The sequence below is a fragment of the Heptranchias perlo genome, unplaced genomic scaffold (assembly GCF_035084215.1).
Source record: "Heptranchias perlo isolate sHepPer1 unplaced genomic scaffold, sHepPer1.hap1 HAP1_SCAFFOLD_74, whole genome shotgun sequence".
Classification (NCBI taxonomy): domain Eukaryota; kingdom Metazoa; phylum Chordata; class Chondrichthyes; order Hexanchiformes; family Hexanchidae; genus Heptranchias; species Heptranchias perlo.
This window is the reverse complement of record NW_027139772.1, coordinates 1,021,536-1,039,706: the sequence shown is the minus strand read 5'-3', so window position 1 is coordinate 1,039,706 and position 18,171 is coordinate 1,021,536.

Sequence of the window (18,171 nt, the reverse complement as noted above, 5' to 3'; positions counted from 1 at the left end):
GTAAAAATGCTGAACAAATATTTTGTTTCAGTCTTTACTGTAGAGGACACTAAGAATATCCCAACACTGGACAAACAGGGGGCTTTTGGTGGGGGGTGGGGGGGCGGGGGAAGGAGCTAAATACGATTAAAATCACTCAGTAAATTAATGGGACTCAAGGCGGACAAATCCCATGGACCTGATGGCTTACATCCGAGGGTATTGAGGGAAGTGGCAGTAGGGATTGTGGATGCTTTGGGAATAATTTTCCAAAATTTTCTGGACTCGGCAAAGGTCCCGGCAGATTGGAAAACTGCTAATGTAACACTCTTATTTAAAAAGGGTAGTAGGCAGAAGGATGTAAATTGTAGACCAGTTCGCCTAACATCTGTGGTGGATAAAATTTTGGAGGCTATTATTAAGGAGACAGTAGCAGAACATTTGGATAAACATAATTTAATAGGACAAAGTCAGCTTGGCTTTACGAAGGGGAAGTCATGTCTGACAAATTTGCTTGAGTTCTTTGAGGACATAACGTACAGGGTGGATAAAGGGGAACCAGTGGACGTAGTGTATTTAGACTTCCAGAAGGCATTCGACAAGGTGCCACATAAAAGATTATTGCTCAAGATAAAGAATCACTGGATTGGGGGTAATATTCTGGCATGGGTGGAGGATTGGTTATCTAACAGGAAACAGAGAGTTGGGATAAATGGTTCATTCTCAGACTGGCAACCAGCAGCCAGTGGTGTTCCGCATGGGTCGGTGCTGGGTCCCCAACTCTTCACAATCCATATTAACGATTAGGAGGAGGGGACTGAGTGTAACATGTCAACGTTAGAAGATGAAACAAAGATGGGAAGGAAAGTTGAGAGTGAGGAGGACATAAAAAACCAACAAGGGCATATAGACAGGCTGGGTGAGTGGGCGGTGATTTGGCAGATGCAATACAATATTTGAAAATGTCAGGTTGTACACTTTGGCAGGACAAATCAGAGAGCAAATTATTATCTTAATGGCGAGAAACTGGAAAGTACTGCAGTACAAAGGGATCTGGGGGTCCTAGTGTAAGAAAATCAAAAAGTTAGTATGCAGATGCAACAGTTGATCAAGAAGGCCAACGGAGTGTTGGCTTTTATTGCTAGGGGGATGGAATATAAAAACAGGGAGGTATTGCTGCAGTTATATAAGGTATTGGTGAGACCGCACCTGGAATACTGCATACTGTTTTGGTGTCCATACTTCAGAAAATACATACTTGCTCTCGAGGCAGTACAAAGAAGGTTCGCTCGGTTAATCCCGGGGATGAGGGGGCGGACGTATGAGGAGAAGTTGAGTCGATTGGGACTCTACTCATTGGAGTTCAGAAGAATGAGAGGCGATCTTATTGAAACATATACAATTGTGAAGGGTCTTGATCGGGTGGATGCGTTCAGGATGTTCCCAAGGATGGGTGAAACTCGAACCAGGGGGCATCATCTTTGAAAAAGGTCCGTTCTTTCAAAACTGAGATGAGGAGAAACTTCTTCACTCAGAGGGTAGTAGGTCTGTGGAAATCGACAGTTTCCTAGAAGGAAAGGGAATTAGGGGTTACGGGGAGCGGGCAGGAAATTGGACATGAATTTAGATTTGAGGTTTGGATCAGATCAGCCATGATCTTGTTCAATGGCGGAGCAGGCTCGAGGGGCCGATTGGCCTACTCCTGCTCCTATTTCTTCTGTTCTTATGTTCTGATAAATAGAGCAGTGTTTCTGCAATATAAATAGAGCAGTGTTTGTACAATATAATTAGAGCAGTGTTTCTTCAATATAAATAGAGAAGTTTTTGTGCAATATAAGTCGATCATTGTTTGTACAATATGATTTGAGCAGTGTTTGTACACTATAAATAGAGCTGTGTTTGTACAAAATAAATAGACAAATGTTTGTGCAATATATAGAGAGCAATGTTTATACAAAAATAAATGGAGGAGTGTTTGTATAATATAAATTGACCAAAGCTTGTACAAAATAAATTGAGCAGTGTTCAGACAACATGAATAGAGCAGTGTTTCTACATTATGAAAAGAGCAGCGTTTATACAACATAAATAGAGCAGTGTTTCTACATTATAAAAAGAGCAGCGTTTATACAACATAAATAGAGCAGAGTTTATACAATATAAATAGAGCAGTGTTTATACAATATATATAGAGCAGTGTTTATACAATATAAATATCGCAGTGTTTCTACAATATAAATTGAGAAGTGTTTCTACAATATAAATTGAGCAGTGTTTCTACAATATAAATAGAGCAGTGTTTATACAAAAAAAATAGAGCAGCATCTGTACAATACAAACAGAGCAAGGTTCATACAATATAAATAGAGCAGTGTTTGTACAATATAAATAGACCAATGTTTGTACAATATAAATAGAGCAAGGTTCATACAATATAAACAGAGCAGTGTGTGTACAATATAAATAGACCAATGTTTGTACAATATAAATAGAGCAATGTTTATACAAAATAAATAGAGCAGTGTTTATACAATATAAATAGAGCAGTGTTTGTACAATATAGATAGAGCAAGGTTCATACAATATAAATAGAGCAGTGTTTGTACAATATCAATAGACCAATGTTTGTACAATCTAAATAGAACAGTGTTCATGCAATATAAACAGAGCCGTGTTTCTACAATATAGATAGAGCAGTGTTTGTACAATATAAATTGAGCAGTGTTTGTACAATAGAAATAGAGCAGTGTTTGTACCATATAAATAGAGCAGTGTTCATACAATATAAATAGAGCAGTGTTTGTAAAATATAAATTGAGGAGTGTTTGTACGATGTAAATAGAGCCATGTTTGTACAATATAAATAGAGCTGTGTTTGTGCAATATAAATTGAGCTGTTTTTGTACAACATCAATAGAGTGTTGTTTTTACAGTTTAAATAGACCAGTGTTGGTACAAAAACAATAGAGCAGTGTTTGTACAATATAAATAGAGCAGTGTTTGTACAAAATAAATAGAGCCGAGTTTGTACAATATAAAGAGAACAGTGTTCGTATAATATCTATAGAGCAGTGTTTATACAATATTAAGAGAGCAGTGTTTGTCCAATATAAATAGTAAACAATTTTACAACACCAAGTTATAGTCCAGCAATTTTATTTTAAATTCACAAGCTTTTGGAGGCTTCCTCCTTCGTCAGGAGAACGATGTGAAAATCTAAATATAATATGTGAAAATATGTGAAAATATAAATAGAGCAGTGTTTATACAATATAAATAGAACGTTGTTTCGGCACTATATATAGAGCAGTGTTTGTACAATATGAATAGAGCAGTGTTTATACGATACAAATAGAGCAGTGTTTACACAAAATAAATAGAGCAGTGATTGTCCAATATAAACAGAGCAGTATTTATAGAATATAAATAGAGCGGTGTTGATACAATATAAAGAGATCAGTGTTTGTACAACATAATTAGCGCATTGTTTTCCGATATAAATAGGGCAGTGCTTGTTCAATATAAATAGAGACGTTTTTGTACAATACAAGTAGAGCAGTGTTTGTACAATATGAATAGAGCATTGTTTGTACAATATATATAGAGCAGTGTTTATACAATATAAATAGAGCAGTGTTTCTACAATATAAATAGAACAGTGTTTCTACAATATAAATAGAGCCGTGTTTATACAAAGAAAATAGAGCAGTATCTGTACAATACAAAAAGAGCAAGGTTCATACAATATAAATAGAGCAGTGTTTGTACAATATAAATAGACCAATGTTTGTACAATATAAATAGAGCAAGGTTCATACAATATAAACAGAGCAGTGTTTGTACAATATAAATAGACCAATGTTTGTACAATATAAATAGAGCAACGTTTATACAATATAAATAGAGCAGTGTTTGTACAATGTGAACAGAGCACTGTTTGTAAAATATAAATTGAGCAGCGTTCATACAATATGAATAGAGCAGTGTTTGTAGAATATAAATAGAGCAGTGCTTGTACAATATAAATAGAGCAGAGATTGTACAATATAAATAGAGCAATATTTGTACAATATAAATAGAGCAGTGCTTGTACAATATAAATAGAGCAGAGATTGTACAATATAAATGGAGCAATGTTTGTCCAATATAAATAGATCAGTGTTTATACAACATAAATAGAGCAGAGATTCTACAATATAAATAGAGCAGTGTTTGTCCAATATAAATAGATCAGTGTTTATACAACATAAATAGAGCAGTGTTTATACAATATAAATAGAGCAGTGTTTGTACAATATAAATAGAGCAGTGCTTGTACAATATAAATAGAGCAGTGTTTGTACAATATAAACAGAGCAGTATTTGTACAATATAAATAGAGCAGTGTTTGTACAATATAAATAGAGCAGTGTTTGTAAAATAATAAGTAGAGCAGTGTTTGTTCAATATCGTTTGTTCCAACAACGTTCACCTGAGGAATGAGGAAGCCTCCGAAAGCTTGTGAATTTAAAAAAAAATTGCTGGACTATAACTTGGTGTTGTAAAAACATATTTGCTCATTTCGCCTCTGGTTCCTTTGCTGATCACCTTATTTACTCTATCAAAACCCTTCAAGAGTTTGAACACCACCATCATGCCTTCACTAAACGCTCCCTGCACCAATTTTATCCCGGATTATTGAGTCTAACAGTTCGCAAAATTTGAGAACAAGAATAAAGATGTCTTCCTGCAATTGTATAGGGTCTTGGTGAGACCACACCTGGAGTATTGTGTCCAATTTTGTTCTCCTTACGTAAGAAAGGAAATACTTGCCGGAGAGGGAGTGCAACTAAGGTTCACCACACTGCTACCTGGGATGGAGGGATTTTCGTATGAGGAGAGATTGAGTAGACGAGGCCTGTATTCTCCTGAGTTTACAAGAATGAGAGGTGATCTCATTGAAATATACAAAATTCTGACAGGGTCGATGCCGGGAGGATGTTTCCGCTGGCTGGGTAGTCCAGAACCAGGGGTCACAGTCTCAGGATGCGGGGCATGTCATTTCGGACTGAGATGAGGAGAAATTTCTTCACTCAGTGGGTGGTGAACCAATGGAATTCTCTACCCAAGAGGGCTGTGGAGCCTCAGTCATTGAGTACATTCAAAACAGAGATCGACAGATTTCTAGATATTAAAGGCATCAAGGGATATGGGGAAGGTGCAGGAAAATGGCGTTGAGGTAGACGATCAGCCATGATCTGATTGAATGGCGGAGCAGGCTCGAGGGGCGGGATGGCCTACTCCTGCTCATATTTCTAATGTTCTTATGTTCTTAAAAGCTCGAGCTTTGGATGCCCTTTCGTTTCTCCCTCTTTGGAATCTGTCCACTCTGTATCTGAACCAACTCCTCCTGTTGTTCAACAACAGATCTGCATTCCAATTTTTGATTCAAATCCACCAGGGCGAGTTCCCTTTTTCACTCAGTGAAATCTGCCCTCCTCCAGTTCAGTATTTTCACATTTGATTTTTCCTTGTCCTTTCCCACAACTATTTTAACTATAATGACAGATATATTGATCGACATGGAGACATAATTTGCTATGACATATCTGTTTCTTTGCCTCAATGCCGGTCTTTATATTTATAGAATCATAGAATCATAGAATCATAGAATCATAGAAACAGGCCCTTCGGCCCAACATGTCCATGTCGCCCAGTTTATACCACTAAGCTAGTCCCAATTGCCTGCACTTGGCCCATATCCCTCTATACCCATCTTACCCATGTCACTTTCCAAATGCTTTTTAAAAGACAAAATTGTACCCGCCTCTACTACTGCCTCTGGCAGCTCGTTCCAGACACTCACCACCCTTTGAGTGAAAAAATTGCCACTCTGGACCCTTTTGTATCTCTCCCCTCTCACCTTAAATCTATGCCCCCTCGTTATAGACTCCCCTACCTTTGGGAAAAGATTTTGACTATCGACCTTGTCTATGCCCATCATTATTTTATAGACTTCAATAAGATCACCCCTTAACCACCTACTCTCCAGGGAAAAAAGTCCCAGTCTGTCTAACCTCTCCCTGTAAGTTAAACCATCAAGTCCCGGTAGCATCCTAGTAAATCTTTTCTGCACTCTTTCTAGTTTAATAATATCCTTTCTATAATAGGGTGACCAGAACTGTACACAGTACTCCAAGTGTGGCCTCACCAATGCCCTGTACAACTTCAACAAGACATCCCAACTCCTGCATTCAATGTTCTGACCAATGAAACCAAGCATGCCGAATGCCTTCTTCACCACCCGATCCACCTGTGACTCCACTTTCAAGGAGCTATGAATCTGTACTCCTAGATGTCTTTGTTCTATAACTCTCCCCAACGCCCTACCATCAACGGAGTAGGTCCTGGCCCGATTCGATCTACCAAAATGCATCACCTCACATTTATCTAAATTAAACTCCATCTGCCATTCATCGGCCCACTGGCCCAATTTATCAAGATCCCGTTGCAATCCTAGATAACCTTCTTCACTGTCCACAATGCCACCAATCTTGGTGTCATCTGCAAACTTACTAACCATGCCTCCTAAATTCTCATCCAAATCATTAATATAAATAACAAATAACAGCGGACCCAGCACCGATCCCTGAGGCACACCGCTGGACACAGGCATCCAGTTTGAAAAACAACCCTCTACAACCACCCTCTGTCTTCTGTCGTCAAGCCAATTTTGTATCCAATTGGCTACCTCACCTTGGATCCCATTTGTCGTAATATTTATGGTTAGAATAGCACATATAATATACTAGATTGGAATATGTCTGTGTTTGTGTGCGTGCAGAGCAGCCTGTTGTTTTTTAACACTATATTTAACATTATACAGCACCACTTAGCAACAAGCTGCTCTTATTCTTTCCAATACGAAATCCAGTTAAAACTGATTAATTCAATGAGACAGTTCATATATCCAATTATAAAGGAAAAGAGGACAAAATCTATGAAATTGCAGGATTGTCTAATGTTGCAGACATAATCCACACTCTGTAAATGAATCCGCTCACACCTCATGTCCCTGCTCTCAGACTGCGGGGTTCACGTTTTCTTCAGACATAATCCGCACTCTTTCAATGGATTTTTGTAGTGATCGAAGTGTTGCAATGAAATGATAAACATGATCTGTTTGTTTCACGACTGTAATTAATGTCAACCCCCGGGAAACATGTTCGTCTCTCTGGGGTTTTTACTCTGAAATAAATACAGTTCTCCTTTGAATTCCTTATTTCGTTGACTCAGTGGGAGCTTTGCCTCGAGTACGGAGAAATTTATTCTTTCTCACCAAAAGTGGAAACATGTCTCGGGATATCATAATATATATTCTGGTGCTAAGGGCAATCTGGGATGTGCAAAGGATTTACTACCCCGTCATCGCTGCCATTAGTGTTCCCAGTAAGTCCAGCTCTGAACTCCGTGAACCATGTTTAACTGTATTGGTTTTGCTCTGTGTTTCCCGTTTCCTGCCACAGTCTCAGGTCACTGGCGTTCACGGTAAGTAATTTTGGTTCAGTATTGTTGTTTGTGATGTAGGACCACAAAAGCTCAGCACATCCAAAAGATCCGCCGCTGTTGGATAATTGAACCCAGATTCCCACACATTGACACAGCGGATATTACACAGTGTGCTGAGAGTTCGGTACGTGTGGGAGTTGAAGGGTTAATCTCTTTAAATCTTGTGCATATTGCTTCAACTGTTTAAGGTCAATTTAAAAGTTTAAATTTCTAAGTTTCTGTCAGGCTTCAGCAGAGAGCTGCTGTAGCAAGTTAATTGGTTAGCTAGATTCAATTGGTCCCTGAAGGTGTGGCAGGCCTGACTCATCTGAGTCTCAACTGTAGAAATACAGGGGCCTGTCAGTGCGGACTGCACGGTGTGCGGATATTACACAGTGTGCTGAGAGTTCGGTACGTGTGGGAGTTAGGTGAAGTGGGGGAAGGAGGTGCTGCTTTGCCTTGCTTTTCCTGCAGAGCGGTAGTGGACCTGAGAGCGGTGAGCGGCGGGAGAGAGCGAGACCAGAGCGAGGATAAAAACAGCGCGGAGAGAGCGAGACCAGAGCGGAGATATAAACAGCGCGGAGAGAGCGAGAGTCCAGTCGGTGAGCGGCGGGAGAGAGCGAGACCAGAGCGGAGATATAAACAGCGCGGAGAGAGCGAGAGTCCAGTCGGTGAGCGGCGGGAGAGAGCGAGACCAGAGCGGGGATATAAACAGCGCGGAGAGAGCGAGACCAGAGCGGAGATATAAACAGCGCGGAGAGAGTGAGACCAGAGCGGGGATATAAACAGCGCGGAGAGAGTGAGAGTCCAGTCGGTGAGCGGCGGGACAGAGCGAGACCAGAGCGGAGATATAAACAGCGCGGAGAGAGCGAGAGTCCAGTCGGTGAGCGGCGGGAGAGAGCGAGACCAGAGCGGGGATATAAACAGCGCGGAGAGAGCGAGACCAGAGCGGAGATATAAACAGCGCGGAGAGAGTGAGAGTCCAGTCGGTGAGCGGCGGGAGAGAGCGAGACCAGAGCGGGGATATAAACAGCGCGGAGAGAGCGAGAGTCCAGTCGGTGAGCGGCGGGAGAGAGCGAGACCAGAGCGGGGATATAAACAGCGCGGAGAGAGCGAGAGTCCAGTCGGTGTGCGGCGGGAGAGAGTGAGACCAGAGCGGGGATATAAACAGCGCGGAGAGAGTGAGACCAGAGCGGGGATATAAACAGCGCGGAGAGAGTGAGACCAGAGCGGAGATATAAACAGCGCGGAGAGAGTGAGACCAGAGCGGGGATAGAAACAGCGCGGAGAGAGTGAGACCAGAGCGGGGATAGAAACAGAGCGGAGAGAGTGAGACCAGAGCGGGGATATAAACAGCGCGGAGAGAGTGAGACCAGAGCGGAGATATAAACAGCGCGGAGAGAGTGAGACCAGAGCGGGATATAAACAGCGCGGAGAGAGTGAGACCAGAGCGGGGATATAAACAGCGCGGAGAGAGTGAGACCAGAGCGGGGATATAAACAGCGCGGAGAGAGTGAGACCAGAGCGGGGATATAAACAGCGCGGAGAGAGTGAGACCAGAGCGGGGATATAAACAGCGCGGAGAGAGTGAGACCAGAGCGGGGATATAAACAGCGCGGAGAGAGTGAGACCAGAGCGGGGATATAAACAGCGCGGAGAGAGTGAGACCAGAGCGGGGATATAAACAGCGCGGAGAGAGTGAGACCAGAGCGGGGATATAAACAGCGCGGAGAGAGTGAGACCAGAGCGGGATATAAACAGCGCGGAGAGAGTGAGACCAGAGCGGGGATATAAACAGCGCGGAGAGAGTGAGACCAGAGCGGGGATATAAACAGCGCGGAGAGAGTGAGACCAGAGCGGGGATATAAACAGCGCGGAAAGAGTGAGACCAGAGCGGAGATATAAACAGCGCGGAGAGAGTGAGACCAGAGCGGGGATATAAACAGCGCGGAGAGAGTGAGACCAGAGCGGAGATATAAACAGCGCGGAGAGAGTGAGACCAGAGCGGGGATATAAACAGCGCGGAGAGAGTGAGACCAGAGCGGGGATATAAACAGCGCGGAGAGAGTGAGACCAGAGCGGGGATATAAACAGCGCGGAGAGAGTGAGACCAGAGCGGGATATAAACAGCGCGGAGAGAGTGAGACCAGAGCGGGGATATAAACAGCGCGGAGAGAGTGAGACCAGAGCGGGGATATAAACAGCGCGGAGAGAGTGAGACCAGAGCGGGGATATAAACAGCGCGGAGAGAGTGAGACCAGAGCGGGGATATAAACAGCACGGAGAGAGTGAGACCAGAGCGGGGATATAAACAGCGCGGAGAGAGTGAGACCAGAGCGGGGATATAAACAGTGCGGAGAGAGTGAGACCAGAGCGGGATATAAACAGCGCGGAGAGAGTGAGACCAGAGCGGGGATATAAACAGCGCGGAGAGAGTGAGACCAGAGCGGGGATATAAACAGCGCGGAGAGAGTGAGACCAGAGCGGGGATATAAACAGCGCGGAGAGAGTGAGACCAGAGCGGGGATATAAACAGCGCGGAGAGAGTGAGACCAGAGCGGGGATATAAACAGCGCGGAGAGAGTGAGACCAGAGCGGAGATATAAACAGCGCGGAGAGAGTGAGACCAGAGCGGGGATATAAACAGCGCGGAGAGAGTGAGACCAGAGCGGAGATATAAACAGCGCGGAGAGAGCGAGACCAGAGCGGGGATATAAACAGCGCGGAGAGAGTGAGACCAGAGCGGGGATATAAACAGCGCGGAGAGAGTGAGACCAGAGCGGGGATATAAACAGCGCGGAGAGAGTGAGATCAGAGCGGGGATATAAACAGCGCGGAGCGAGCGAGACCAGAGCGGGGATATAAACAGCGCGGAGAGAGTGAGACCAGAGCGGGGATATAAACAGCGCGGAGAGAGTGAGACCAGAGCCGGGATATAAACAGCGCGGAGAGAGTGAGACCAGAGCGGGGATATAAACAGCGCGGAGAGAGTGAGACCAGAGCGGGGATATAAACAGCGCGGAGAGAGTGAGACCAGAGCGGGGATATAAACAGCGCGGAGAGAGTGAGACCAGAGCGGGGATATAAACAGCGCGGAGAGAGTGAGACCAGAGCGGAGATATAAACAGCGCGGAGAGAGTGAGACCAGAGCGGGGATATAAACAGCGCGGAGAGAGTGAGACCAGAGCGGAGATATAAACAGCGCGGAGAGAGTGAGACCAGAGCGGGGATATAAACAGCGCAGAGAGAGTGAGACCAGAGCGGGGATATAAACAGCGCGGAGAGAGTGAGACCAGAGCGGAGATATAAACAGCGCGGAGAGAGTGAGACCAGAGCGGGGATATAAACAGCGCGGAGAGAGTGAGACCAGAGCGGGGATATAAACAGCGCGGAGAGATTGAGACCAGAGCGGGATATAAACAGCGCGGAGAGAGTGAGACCAGAGCGGGGATATAAACAGCGCGGAGAGAGTGAGACCAGAGCGGGGATATAAACAGCGCGGAGAGAGTGAGACCAGAGCGGGCATATAAACAGCGCGGAGAGAGTGAGACCAGAGCGGGATATAAACAGCGCGGAGAGAGTGAGACCAGAGCGGGGATATAAACAGCGCGGAGAGAGCGAGACCGGAGCGGGGATATAAACAGTGCGGAGAGAGTGAGACCAGAGCGGGGATATAAACAGCACGGAGAGAGTGAGACCAGAGCGGGGATATACACAGCGCGGAGAGAGTGAGACCAGAGCGGGGATATAAACAGTGCGGAGAGAGTGAGACCAGAGCGGGGATATAAACAGCGCGGAGAGAGTGAGACAAGAGCGGGGAGATAAACAGCGCGGAGAGAGTGAGACCAGAGCGGGGATATAAACAGCGCGGAGAGAGTGAGACCAGAGCGGAGATATAAACAGCGCGGAGAGAGCGAGTCCAGAGCAGGGATATAAACAGCGCGGAGAGAGCGAGACCAGAGCGGGGATATAAACAGCGCGGAGAGAGTGAGACCAGAGCGGGGATATAAACAGCGCGGAGAGAGTGAGACCAGAGCGGGGATATAAACAGCGCGGAGAGAGTGAGACCAGAGCGGGGATATAAACAGCGCGGAGAGAGTGAGACCAGAGCGGGGATATAAACAGCGCGGAGAGAGTGAGACCAGAGCGGGGATCTAAACAGCGCGGAGAGAGCGAGAGTCCAGTCGGTGAGCGGCGGGAGAGAGCGAGACCAGAGCGGGGATATAAACAGCGCGGAGAGAGCGAGAGTCCAGTCGGTGAGCGGCGGGAGAGAGTGAGACCAGAGCGGGGATATAAACAGCGCGGAGAGAGTGAGACCAGAGCGGGGATATAAACAGCGCGGAGAGAGTGAGACCAGAGCGGAGATATAAACAGCGCGGAGAGAGTGAGACCAGAGCGGGGATAGAAACAGCGCGGAGAGAGTGAGACCAGAGCGGGAATAGAAACAGAGCAGAGAGAGTGAGACCAGAGCGGGGATATAAACAGCGCGGAGAGAGTGAGACCAGAGCGGAGATATAAACAGCGCGGAGAGAGTGAGACCAGAGCGGGATATAAACAGCGCGGAGAGAGTGAGACCAGAGCGGGGATATAAACAGCGCGGAGAGAGTGAGACCAGAGCGGGGATATAAACAGCGCGGAGAGAGTGAGACCAGAGCGGGGATATAAACAGCGCGGAGAGAGTGAGACCAGAGCGGGGATATAAACAGCGCGGAGAGAGTGAGACCAGAGCGGGGATATAAACAGCGCGGAGAGAGTGAGACCAGAGCGGGGATATAAACAGCGCGGAGAGAGTGAGACCAGAGCGGGGATATAAACAGCGCGGAGAGAGTGAGACCAGAGCGGGGATATAAACAGCGCGGAGAGAGTGAGACCAGAGCGGGATATAAACAGCGCGGAGAGAGTGAGACCAGAGCGGGGATATAAACAGCGCGGAGAGAGTGAGACCAGAGCGGGGATATAAACAGCGCGGAGAGAGCGAGACCAGAGCGGGGATATAAACAGCGCGGAGAGAGTGAGACCAGAGCGGGGATATAAACAGCGCGGAGAGAGTGAGACCAGAGCCGGGATATAAACAGCGCGGAGAGAGTGAGACCAGAGCGGGGATATAAACAGCGCGGAGAGAGTGAGACCAGAGCGGGGATATAAACAGCGCGGAGAGAGTGAGACCAGAGCGGGGATATAAACAGCGCGGAGAGAGTGAGACCAGAGCGGGGATATAAACAGCGCGGAGAGAGTGAGACCAGAGCGGAGATATAAACAGCGCGGAGAGAGTGAGACCAGAGCGGGGATATAAACAGCGCGGAGAGAGTGAGACCAGAGCGGAGATATAAACAGCGCGGAGAGAGTGAGACCAGAGCGGGGATATAAACAGCGCAGAGAGAGTGAGTCCAGAGCGGGGATATAAACAGCGCGGAGAGAGTGAGACCAGAGCGGAGATATAAACAGCGCGGAGAGAGTGAGACCAGAGCGGGGATATAAACAGCGCGGAGAGAGTGAGACCAGAGCGGGGATATAAACAGCGCGGAGAGAGTGAGACCAGAGCGGGATATAAACAGCGCGGAGAGAGTGAGACCAGAGCGGGGATATAAACAGCGCGGAGAGAGTGAGACCAGAGCGGGGATATAAACAGCGCGGAGAGAGTGAGACCAGAGCGGGCATATAAACAGCGCGGAGAGAGTGAGACCAGAGCGGGATATAAACAGCGCGGAGAGAGTGAGACCAGAGCGGGGATATAAACAGCGCGGAGAGAGCGAGACCGGAGCGGGGATATAAACAGTGCGGAGAGAGTGAGACCAGAGCGGGGATATAAACAGCACGGAGAGAGTGAGACCAGAGCGGGGATATACACAGCGCGGAGAGAGTGAGACCAGAGCGGGGATATAAACAGTGCGGAGAGAGTGAGACCAGAGCGGGGATATAAACAGCGCGGAGAGAGTGAGACCAGAGCGGGGATATAAACAGCGCGGAGAGAGTGAGACCAGAGCGGGGATATAAACAGCGCGGAGAGAGTGAGACCAGAGCGGAGATATAAACAGCGCGGAGAGAGCGAGTCCAGAGCAGGGATATAAACAGCGCGGAGAGAGCGAGACCAGAGCGGGGATATAAACAGCGCGGAGAGAGTGAGACCAGAGCGGGGATATAAACAGCGCGGAGAGAGTGAGACCAGAGCGGGGATATAAACAGCGCGGAGAGAGTGAGACCAGAGCGGGGATATAAACAGCGCGGAGAGAGTGAGACCAGAGCGGGGATATAAACAGCGCGGAGAGAGTGAGACCAGAGCGGGGATCTAAACAGCGCGGAGAGAGTGAGACCAGAGCGGGGATATAAACAGCGCGGAGAGAGTGAGACCAGAGCGGGGATATAAACAGCGCGGAGAGAGTGAGACCAGAGCGGGGATCTAAACAGCGCGGAGAGAGTGAGACCAGAGCGGGGATATAAACAGCGCGGAGAGAGTGAGACCAGAGCGGGGATATAAACAGCGCGGAGAGAGCGAGACCAGAGCGGGGATATAAACAGCGCGGAGAGAGCGAGACCAGAGCGGGGATATAAACAGCGCGGAGAGAGTGAGACCAGAGCGGGGATATAAACAGCGCGGAGAGAGTGAGACGAGAGCGGGGATATAAACAGCGCGGAGAGAGTGAGACCAGAGCGGGGATATAAACAGCGCGGAGAGAGCGAGACCAGAGCGGGGATATAAACAGCGCGGAGAGAGTGAGACCAGAGCGGGGATATAAACAGCGCGGAGAGAGTGAGACCAGAGCCGGGATATAAACAGCGCGGAGAGAGTGAGACCAGAGCGGGGATATAAACAGCGCGGAGAGAGTGAGACCAGAGCGGGGATATAAACAGCGCGGAGAGAGTGAGACCAGAGCGGGGATATAAACAGCGCGGAGAGAGTGAGACCAGAGCGGGGATATAAACAGCGCGGAGAGAGTGAGACCAGAGCGGAGATATAAACAGCGCGGAGAGAGTGAGACCGGAGCGGGGATATAAACAGCGCGGAGAGAGTGAGACCAGAGCGGAGATATAAACAGCGCGGAGAGAGTGAGACCAGAGCGGTGATATAAACAGCGCAGAGAGAGTGAGACCAGAGCGGGGATATAAACAGCGCGGAGAGAGTGAGACCAGAGCGGAGATATAAACAGCGCGGAGAGAGCGAGACCAGAGCGGGGATATAAACAGCGCGGAGAGAGTGAGACCAGAGCGGGGATATAAACAGCGCGGAGAGAGTGAGACCAGAGCGGGGATATAAACAGCGCGGAGAGAGTGAGACCAGAGGGGGATATAAACAGCGCGGAGAGAGTGAGACCAGAGCGGAGATATAAACAGCGCGGAGAGAGCGAGACCAGAGCGGGGATATAAACAGCGCGGAGAGAGTGAGACCAGAGCGGGGATATAAACAGCGCGGAGAGAGTGAGACCAGAGCGGGGATATAAACAGCGCGGAGAGAGTGAGACCAGAGCGGGGATATAAACAGCGCGGAGAGAGCGAGACCAGAGCGGGGATATAAACAGCGCGGAGAGAGTGAGACCAGAGCGGGGATATAAACAGCGCGGAGAGAGTGAGACCAGAGCCGGGATATAAACAGCGCGGAGAGAGTGAGACCAGAGCGGGGATATAAACAGCGCGGAGAGAGTGAGACCAGAGCGGGGATATAAACAGCGCGGAGAGAGTGAGACCAGAGCGGGGATATAAACAGCGCGGAGAGAGTGAGACCAGAGCGGGGATATAAACAGCGCGGAGAGAGTGAGACCAGAGCGGAGATATAAACAGCGCGGAGAGAGTGAGACCAGAGCGGGGATATAAACAGCGCGGAGAGAGTGAGACCAGAGCGGAGATATAAACAGCGCGGAGAGAGTGAGACCAGAGCGGTGATATAAACAGCGCAGAGAGAGTGAGACCAGAGCGGGGATATAAACAGCGCGGAGAGAGTGAGACCAGAGCGGAGATATAAACAGCGCGGAGAGAGTGAGACCAGAGCGGGGATATAAACAGCGCGGAGAGAGTGAGACCAGAGCGGGGATATAAACAGCGCGGAGAGAGTGAGACCAGAGCGGGATATAAACAGCGCGGAGAGAGTGAGACCAGAGCGGGGATATAAACAGCGCGGAGAGAGTGAGACCAGAGCGGGGATATAAACAGCGCGGAGAGAGTGAGACCAGAGCGGGCATATAAACAGCGCGGAGAGAGTGAGACCAGAGCGGGATATAAACAGCGCGGAGAGAGTGAGACCAGAGCGGGGATATAAACAGCGCGGAGAGAGCGAGACCGGAGCGGGGATATAAACAGTGCGGAGAGAGTGAGACCAGAGCGGGGATATAAACAGCACGGAGAGAGTGAGACCAGAGCGGGGATATACACAGCGCGGAGAGAGTGAGACCAGAGCGGGGATATAAACAGTGCGGAGAGAGTGAGACCAGAGCGGGGATATAAACAGCGCGGAGAGAGTGAGACCAGAGCGGGGATATAAACAGCGCGGAGAGAATGAGACCAGAGCGGGGATATAAACAGCGCGGAGAGAGTGAGACCAGAGCGGAGATATAAACAGCGTGGAGAGAGCGAGTCCAGAGCAGGGATATAAACAGCGCGGAGAGAGCGAGACCAGAGCGGGGATATAAACAGCGCGGAGAGAGTGAGACCAGAGCGGGGATATAAACAGCGCGGAGAGAGTGAGACCAGAGCGGGGATATAAACAGCGCGGAGAGAGTGAGACCAGAGCGGGGATATAAACAGCGCGGAGAGAGTGAGACCAGAGCGGGGATATAAACAGCGCGGAGAGAGTGAGACCAGAGCGGGGATATAAACAGCGCGGAGAGAGAGAGACCAGAGCGGGGATCTAAACAGCGCGGAGAGAGAGAGACCAGAGCGGGGATATAAACAGCGCGGAGAGAGCGAGACCAGAGCGGGGATATAAACAGCGCGGAGAGAGCGAGACCAGAGCGGGGATATAAACAGCGCGGAGAGAGCGAGACCAGAGCGGGGATATAAACAGCGCGGAGAGAGCGAGACCAGAGCGGGGATATAAACAGCGCGGAGAGAGTGAGACCAGAGCGGGGATATAAACAGCGCGGAGAGAGCGAGACCAGAGCGGGGATATAAACAGCGCGGAGAGAGCGAGACCAGAGCGGGGATATAAACAGCACGGAGAGAGCGAGACCAGAGCGGGGATATAAACAGCGCGGAGAGAGCGAGACCAGAGCGGGGATATAAACAGCGCGGAGAGAGTGAGACCAGAGCGGGGATATAAACAGCGCGGAGAGAGTGAGACCAGAGCGGGGATATAAACAGCGCGGAGAGAGCGAGACCAGAGCGGGGATATAAACAGCGCGGAGAGAGTGAGACCAGAGCGGGGATATAAACAGCGCGGAGAGAGCGAGACCAGAGCGGGGATATAAACAGCGCGGTGAGAGCGAGACCAGAGCGGGGATATAAACAGCGCGGAGAGAGCGAGACCAGAGCGGGGATATAAACAGCGCGGAGAGAGTGAGACCAGAGCGGGGATATAAACAGCGCGGAGAGAGTGAGACCAGAGCGGGGATAGAAACAGCGCGGAGAGAGTGAGACCAGAGCGGGAATATAAACAGCGCGGAGAGAGCGAGACCAGAGCGGGGATATAAACAGCGCGGAGAGAGTGAGACCAGAGCGGAGATATAAACAGCGCGGAGAGAGTGAGACCAGAGCGGTGATATAAACAGCGCAGAGAGAGTGAGACCAGAGCGGGGATATAAACAGCGCGGAGAGAGTGAGACCAGAGCGGAGATATAAACAGCGCGGAGAGAGTGAGACCAGAGCGGGGATATAAACAGCGCGGAGAGAGTGAGACCAGAGCGGGGATATAAACAGCGCGGAGAGAGTGAGACCAGAGCGGGATATAAACAGCGCGGAGAGAGTGAGACCAGAGCGGGGATATAAACAGCGCGGAGAGAGTGAGACCAGAGCGGGGATATAAACAGCGCGGAGAGAGTGAGACCAGAGCGGGCATATAAACAGCGCGGAGAGAGTGAGACCAGAGCGGGATATAAACAGCGCGGAGAGAGTGAGACCAGAGCGGGGATATAAACAGCGCGGAGAGAGCGAGACCGGAGCGGGGATATAAACAGTGCGGAGAGAGTGAGACCAGAGCGGGGATATAAACAGCACGGAGAGAGTGAGACCAGAGCGGGGATATACACAGCGCGGAGAGAGTGAGACCAGAGCGGGGATATAAACAGTGCGGAGAGAGTGAGACCAGAGCGGGGATATAAACAGCGCGGAGAGAGTGAGACCAGAGCGGGGATATAAACAGCGCGGAGAGAGTGAGACCAGAGCGGGGATATAAACAGCGCGGAGAGAGTGAGACCAGAGCGGAGATATAAACAGCGTGGAGAGAGCGAGTCCAGAGCAGGGATATAAACAGCGCGGAGAGAGCGAGACCAGAGCGGGGATATAAACAGCGCGGAGAGAGGGAGACCAGAGCGGGGATATAAACAGCGCGGAGAGAGTGAGACCAGAGCGGGGATATAAACAGCGCGGAGAGAGTGAGACCAGAGCGGGGATATAAACAGCGCGGAGAGAGTGAGACCAGAGCGGGGATCTAAACAGCGCGGAGAGAGTGAGACCAGAGCGGGGATATAAACAGCGCGGAGAGAGTGAGACCAGAGCGGGGATATAAACAGCGCGGAGAGA